The sequence below is a fragment of the Natator depressus genome, chromosome 3 (assembly GCF_965152275.1).
Source record: "Natator depressus isolate rNatDep1 chromosome 3, rNatDep2.hap1, whole genome shotgun sequence".
Lineage (NCBI taxonomy): Eukaryota > Metazoa > Chordata > Testudines > Cheloniidae > Natator > Natator depressus.
The window spans coordinates 66,951,883-66,960,055 of NC_134236.1; positions in this window are offsets into that span (position 1 = coordinate 66,951,883).

Consider the following 8,173-nt stretch of genomic DNA (forward strand, 5'->3'; position numbering starts at 1 on the left):
CCCTGCATTTTCGGTATCTTCCCTAGCCAAGGGAAAGACTTCTGTCATTGTCCCCTCTTTAGAGATTGGTAGGGGATCCTGGGCCCACCCTCTCCACAATGCTTTATCCAGGGCCAAAAGGTAGGCAGCTAAGTTCTTCACCTCCAGGTGCTACACAGCTTTGTCCCTGGATCACTTCCTATCTGTATCCCCTCTTCCTGAAGGGTGGAATAAAGAACTGAACACAAAATTAAGGTTCCTGACATTCAAAAGTCACCAGTCCCTCCTTTGCAGGCTTAGTCAGGTCAGTAACTCTAAGCCTCAGACGGCAAGAGCTCCTGGAATACTCCTTCCCAAGCGCTCAGAGCAGGTCTACTCCCTTCCACTGTCTGTCTCCTTCTAAGCTGTTCTGCTTCCCTTTTTAAGCTCCATCTCCACCTTGTGTAGCAAGGTGGGGGCACATGGGCCTAGAGCAGCTCCTTAACACCTTCTTCTCCAGGATGGGGTTTGTATACCCCATGACAGCACCCACATCCTATAGAATTCGAGTGGGAGTTGGGACCTAACTCCCTTCAACTCATTTGACAATCCCAACCCCTAACTGATCACATATTGAATTAGCAACTTTAAAACCCCAAAGCAAATTTTGTATCACCATTTTTTTTAATCCAGATATGGGATCTAAAAAATGTTTCTTTCTGCACAAGATTTCACTATAGCCTTGAATTTCCTGCTGAGTGTGTGTGAAATCTCAGCTATAGGAACAACAGTAACTGATACCTTTGCATTTAAATGTTACTTCTTTAAAAGACAAGAAAAATGTGTTTCAAAGTGAGAGCTGAGACTTGAATTGCTGCACGTAGAAAAACATCAGTCCACATTCTGCCCTGCCTCACACCCCCCATGCAGCTTCTCTGAAGTCAACAATTTTAAAAGATGCTTCCATTTTCACATTGGTGTTTACATAATCCTCAGTAAGAAATGTAGCAAATCCATCCATTTATAAAAACAGGTTGAGAAACAAAGGGAGAAAGCAAGTGAGTATAGCTAAGATTACTATTTTGGCATGGAAATTTTTAGTAAGTCACATGGCAGAGCTGTGGCCGGGGCAGGGGGTGGGGGGAAGATATGTAACAGAAAGGTCACCAGATAATATAAATCATGCTACATCAACATACCCCAGAGTATAGTAGGGGTTCTGAAAGGTCAGGCCTGGGGGATAGGGAGTTGGAAAGTGAGCCTGCTCCACACTCACACTGTGGTTGCGACTCCTATCTCATCGGACGGCCCAGGTCACCCCTGTGGGCATTGGGACCTAGCACGCAAGGTCAAAACACCACTCAGGTTTGCATCATCCACCCTTCCACTAGATAGAGATGGAGGAGTCAAACCTAAATGGCGCTGCAACTCTGTGTAGCAAGTTGAAACACCACTTGGTTGGGGGAGGGGGGGGGGAGGACTAATCAAATGTGGTTTTACAGCCATTTCCAAGATTTCACGGACTTTATTCAAGTGCATGATTTTTGTGACACCCCTCCCCCCAGGACCTCCATGACAAAATCACAGCCCTAAGTATAGCATACAAGGTGTGAACAAACGGGGAAGCCTATGGTGTGCGATCCCAATGCCGAAATTAGGGGTGTGTGGATGGACCAGTGCATCTGTGTGGACTTCAGCATCAGGGTCTAAGTCAATGAAGAGTTTTAACCCACTTTATTTCACATCTAATTTGTCAAATGTAACAAATTATAACTGCTCGAGGACTACATGAGGTCACCACATTTGAAAAGTTCCACCGGCTTAAAAGATTTTGTCAGAATGGCCCATTATAAAAATAAGGAATCTGCCTGGATATGAGAGAATTTTTCAAACCCAAGGAACCCATTTCAGTGTGTCCATTGTATGGGACAAGTTTGAACTTTTATAACCAGAGCAACTGTCAGTTATCCAAGTACCAACAAAATGCATGAAAATACACCTGTTTTCACATTTGGATTAAACAGAAATCCCCTCCCCCCAAAATATAATTTTTGCCAAACTTTTCAAACAAATTTATCTTTGGGCTTAGAATAGCATTAGAAAATTCAGCCCAAGTATGTTTTTTTCTGGAAAGTTATAAATCAGAGATTTAAATACAAATGCCTGCTCAATAGCTGTGTACCCAATCCTGCAAAGTTTTCTCAGGCAAAAACTCCCACTGACCTGTACTGAATTATATTTGGATTATTTCTTAACTAAATAATATTGCTTAAATGTCACATAAGGGTCCTTATGTGAATAAATTATACTCACTTCCTATCCACCGCCGCGCAGTGAGTCTCACAAATCCACATGGTGTTCCTAAGTGGTGGATTTTGCATCCAGATCTCCAGCTTTTCTTGCTAGTCATGAGGGCAGACGGCTGACTATTGACCAAGGAGGCTCATGCATGTATATTTCACCTGGTACATGAAATATTTACATTCATGCGGGATTGTAAGCTCTTTGGGCAGGACTCCCTCATTATGTGTCTGTACAGTGCTTTAACTCAATAGGACTCTTGGCTTCTAGGCACAACTCTAAAAAATAACATTTTCCAGTATGGTTGCCACATTGGATTTTCTTGTACATATGTTGGTCCATCCCTTATTTTTCTTAACAGGTACATAGACACTCATTCAGATGTTTTCTATCAGGTAAGAGCTAGATTCTCTGGGGATAATGTGTAAGATACCTTCGTCCTGCAAAACTCATTTTCACAATGAAAACCAGCCATTATATTACTGTTCTCATTTTTTATCACAAAGATGGATCATCCCAATCCTTTGAATCCTAGCTTCAACAACAAACACTATTGAAATTGCCCATTGTGGTATTCATATTACTCTTCCTCAAGTTATCAGTCTTCTATTAGGTCAGTTTAGAAGATAGCTTTAGAAAACTCTGGATGCAATGAGAATTTTAATGATCTGTCAGTGACATCATGTCTGTGTCTGTATTGAACACACAGGTCTAAGTGTTTCTCTGTATTTAATGTACTGTAGAAATTCCATTTCAGGATAGCACTAAGACACTTGTGAGCCAATTTTGCATTTCTCATGAAGTTAAGACCTTGGCTTTTGGCCTTATGACTTCTAGCACTTCCAGAGTTATACTACAATCCTCCAGAAATACACTGTCTCTTGTGTTTTACTGCTTATGTGAAAACTGTCAAATTCCTCATCAGCTGACAAGGGAGGAGCATAGACTTGAAGGATTGCACAGCAGTGCATTTGGGATTTGCATTATTTCACAGCACCATCAACCTTTCAAAGTTTGCTCTATAGCCTAGTATGATGTCGGTGCTTTTGCCATACAGCAGAGAACTAACCCTATTGTAGTCACTCTCTCTGCCAGAGAAACTAACTCATGTTGCCAAATATCTCCCCTCAACACATTTATTGAACATTAAAACAGCAGAACAGCATTGAATGAAGTCCAGTAATTTTATAGGATATATTTTAGTCACTAGACTTTGAAGATTATTCCAACATTAATTATAACGTTTCTGTGTCTGGATAACATATTGTTAACAGTTATTTTGTAAGTGCTAATGGCAAGATGGAAGATTTCCAATCATTTTATTGAGGAAGTGGCAATTAAAATGTTGAGCACTGCAACATACGTACACAATAATAATAATCCTGCATATAAGTGCACTTTATGTAAAAAATGGGGACAAATATTTTCCTTTGAAATAAACGTAACAGTTTTATTTTTAACAGTCACTTCTGAAAAAACAAACATTGACTTGTTTGCCAGCTTCAAATGTCATGAGTCTTGAACAAGTCTGACTCTGTTTAAAAGAACATCATGAAACTATTAGAAAGTCAAGACAAGTTGCTATCTCTTGTGTTTTTCCACACACAAAGAGCAACAATATGCTCTCGTCTGAATAACTTCGTGGAGATTAATGAGAGTGCAATGTGGGTATGTCTACACTGGGGAATTTTAAGGGGGAAAAAAGTGCTACCACAGATGGGAGCTGTTGACGTGCACAGATGGGAGCTGTTGCAGTAGTGCTCTGTAAAAGAGTATGTATTTTTGTGTACATGCGGGGAGTTAACATAAAGACGACCATCTACTGGTGCATGAGAATAATACGTTTTGTTCCTAAGTCAGTAGGTTCTATAAAGTTGTTATGCACTGGAAATGGAGGCCTGGTGGGAGCTGTAGTGTAGACAGGAATCCTGCAGCTCCCTTTTTTTTTTTTTTTTTAACTTCTGTGTCAATCCAACCTGAGGAACTTAATCTGTGTAGCACCAGCAAAATACCACAGGTGCCACTGTTTTTTCCTGCAGCGTTTCTATTTTGATCTAAGCCAACTGCAGTTGGTAGGTTTTAAGCGCCCTCTCTGTTTCCTTTCAGTTAAGTACCTGAAGTTTTCAAGGTTAGTTGTTACCATTTTCTTGGATGGGACTCACGTCGCTGTATCCAGTGCAGTGTCCCTTGCTATAGAGAAGAAACCGGACTTAGTTACAGCAAATACAAAAAGGGATTCTTTCATTAGTGTGCTGGGAACACATAGGCCCAGTCGGTCACCAGCTTACTAGCTCAGATAGAGACACAAACGTGTGCTGCTCAGGCAAAGAGGCTGTCTAAACTAGAGCCGGTCAAAGATTTTTTTCATGGAAACATTCTTTCAACATAAACCGGCTTTTTGACCAAATCAAAATTTTTCTGCCAGTTTTCATGTGGTTGAAATGGTTGGATTTTTCATGAAAAAAAAAAGATTTGAGTTTTCCCTCCCCTCTGCTTCTTCCTCCCCTGCCCCATACATGCTTTTCCACTGGAAAAAAGGGGAGGGGCAGAAAACCAAATTCCCTCCCCGTGCCCAATTTTGTTTTGCATCAGACTGAAGTTTTCTGTTTTGTCTTGCTTTGTCAAACAGTTCTGCGAATGATTTCATTTGTTCCGAACATATTTCCCATTTCTTTAGAAATTTTTTGCAGAACGAACTAATTTTTCAACCAGCTGTAGTGTACAGCCTGGCTCAGGTTAAGTAATCATGGAATGTACATTGGTCTACGCTATGGAGCTAATGATATGCAGTAAAAAGCAGAAGAACCAAGCCTGAAGTTCGAAATCTATTCCTTGCTCCCCTAGGCAGCAATAGCTGAAACGCTCTGGAAGCGGCACTCAGCTTCCCGGAGAACTGAAAGTTGTGATGCTTAGCAGTGACGGCTGCCGGCCAATGGGGAGTGATGTTAACAGAGATCTGACAGTTCCTTCCTGACTGCAGGATGATGGTTATGTAAGGCCTTTATGCAGAGAGGAAGTTGCACACGGGTGGGGGTGGGATGGGGAGAAGAAATAGATTTCTCATGAAGGTACAATAATACTGATCTCTCCACACATTGGGCAGGCTCCCAATTCATGACCTGAGTACAGCCTCTTCCTTCCCCCGACCCACCCTCTATCTAGACAGCTATCTGGGAGATGCACTTGGCAAACAGTTAACAAGGAGAACTTCTTTCTTCTGTCTTTTTTCTCAGAGTCTCATTTTCCCTAAAAATATCAGCATGAGAGTATATCATGGACCAGCTCATTCTGCCTCTGAGGTCCTGCTGGGGACTAAGGACAACATTTTCAAAAAACAACCTAGGTGACCAAGTCAGTGGGATTTAGCCTCCCTTTAGTGAGACTAAATCACTTTTGAAATGGGGACTTCGAGGTACTTTTGAAAGCTCATAATGTGGTGCTGTGAATCTGTTTAAGCACAGTTCAGAAGAACGATCCCTTGCACCAAAACTTCAGACCCAGACATTCTTGAACTCTGGGGAAATTTGAATCCAGATCTGAATTTTTGGCTCAAATTTCTTTGACCAGCAAAGACTGGGTGTGTGCTAGCCACACATTTTTTGCTCTTTCTGTGTACACAACACTGGGCTTTAGAACAGCCCAAGATCCATTGCAGATCACAATACACACAACTGAATGGGAGGCAGCAGTCACTGGCTACTACACAGAGGACTTATGGCCATATGCTGGGTGCCTCCAGGGAGAGGCTAAGCAGCCTGGAAATAGAGGGTGCTCAGCACTTCACAGGCAGATCACAGGCTAGATAGATCTGATAAAGTGGTACAGTTATCTATCTATAAAGGTTGAGAACCCATGGATAGACCACTGGAGATTTGCCTTGATATGGTTATGTATTCTAGATGTCGCTTTGGCAATAAGCTAAAGATAGTGGGCCAAAATCATTCCTGCTGTAAGCTCAGTGAAATTGCATGAGGGATGAAATTGTCCCACTGTTTTTATGGAAAGGATTCTTTACAAGAAGTTTCCTTATCACAGATCAAATTGCTTGCAAGAGAAAGCTTGCTGATGGGGTCAGTGAGGATTATAAACCAATAATGTGGATATTGTATCTACAAATAGTGCCGTATATTTTGACTATTCTCCAGAATATCCAGCAGTAACCGGAGGTTTATTTTCATTATGCCTTCACCTAAAAATGTCAGCAGTGCTTTCTGTGTCATCTTTTTTTGTTTAGATCTATCACTAGAGGGAGAGTAGTGAAAACAGTTCACACTAAGTAAATATTTATGTGGGTGACCGTTTATGTCATTATACTTTATTTTAAAATCTTTCTTCAAAGTTAAATAAAATATCAAATAGGCTGATTAGAAAACAGTATGTCATTCTCAATTTGCCTTTCCTTGAGGACAAAGGATTTTTTTCCCCATTGGACTCCAGCCTAAAATGAAATAGCGCTAGAACAAAGGTCAAGAACTTGGAAGAATTCATTCAGGGGAACCAGGTACAGCTTGATTTAATATCAATATTTCATATGTTCTGAGATTGTGGTTCAAACTACAAGATAGCTGAACACCATTTTTATAGCTTTCCATCTGTGAAGAGTTATTTTTCAAAGCACACTGCGTGAACAATCTACTAGGTATTCATGTTTGAGATCATATGCACAGCTAAGTTAGAGTTTTTTGATGCACAATCTGTCTGTGATAATAATTTTTAAGAGTAAGGAGTCTTAAAAACCAGATTTGTAAAAATAAACATTTTCTACACTAGGTTATTTTTCATGATACATTAATTTCTCCTTCCCCAGACACATGTATGCAAGTATTGTAGTCTGTTACATACCTGTGAAGCTGGGGGACAGTAAACTCATTGGGGCAGAGACTGTGTTTCTGTTGTGTTTGTACTGCACAATGGGATCCTGGGCCATGCCAAGGGCCCCGTAGCACTATAGTAATGTAAATAACATAAAATAAAATAAAATAATGAGGCAGAATGAGATGAAAAAAGTGGTTTGGGATTTTATTAATAAAAATACACATACCATTCCTTTAAACAAATGAAGAAAAATATTTGTTTTTCTGTTAAAGAAATAAGAGTACAAGCAATTGTAGTTTGGAACAGCCGGAAACTATACCAACAAGATTTCACATAGCCATTGATTTTGCTCTTTCACAGAGCAGGCTACTCGAGTGATTGCCGCATCGATGGTATATAAAGCACCTTGGAAATGTTGTAGATCAGTTTTCACCTATCTTAACATGTTATTGCTATTGTAACAAGAAGCTTGTGAAGTTGCAGTGCTAACCCTTTCATTTATTTGGTCATTGACTTTCAACTATACAACTGAAGTTCTGTGGCCTGTGTTATGCAGGAGGATAGCTTAGGTGATCATAGTGGCCTCTTCTGGCCTAAGAGATGGTGAACGTACAGAAACACTGCTCATTTTTAGGGAGGTATCAAAGTTTGCTGTAGCTTATAGGGATGCATAATCCCTGTATGCTACAGCACTCACTACTATCCTGTTTGTGGCTTTCCTGTGACCTTTCAGAAGCTCTCCATGGTGAGTTTGCAGCTGCCAAGCCACATTGATTGGTCCTGGTGGGGATACATCACATCAGGGATCTTGTTTTCCTGCCGGTGGCCAGGTTGGTATTGCCAGCTTCTTTCTCTCGGGTTTGCTCTCACTGGCTCTAGCCATATTTGGAGTAATTAGGAACACTTTGAACAGAGGAGCGGGTAAATGCCAGAGGTGATGTCCTGACCTTATTGAAGTCAATGGAAGTTTTGCCATTAGCTTCAACGGGGCCAGGATTTTGCCCCAGATTTTATAGGAAACATACAAGGTGTTCCTTGTTCAGATGCAGAGCTTCGCTGAGTGCTGTTTTCTGGGTCATGAAGGAAGTTTGCTCAGGAG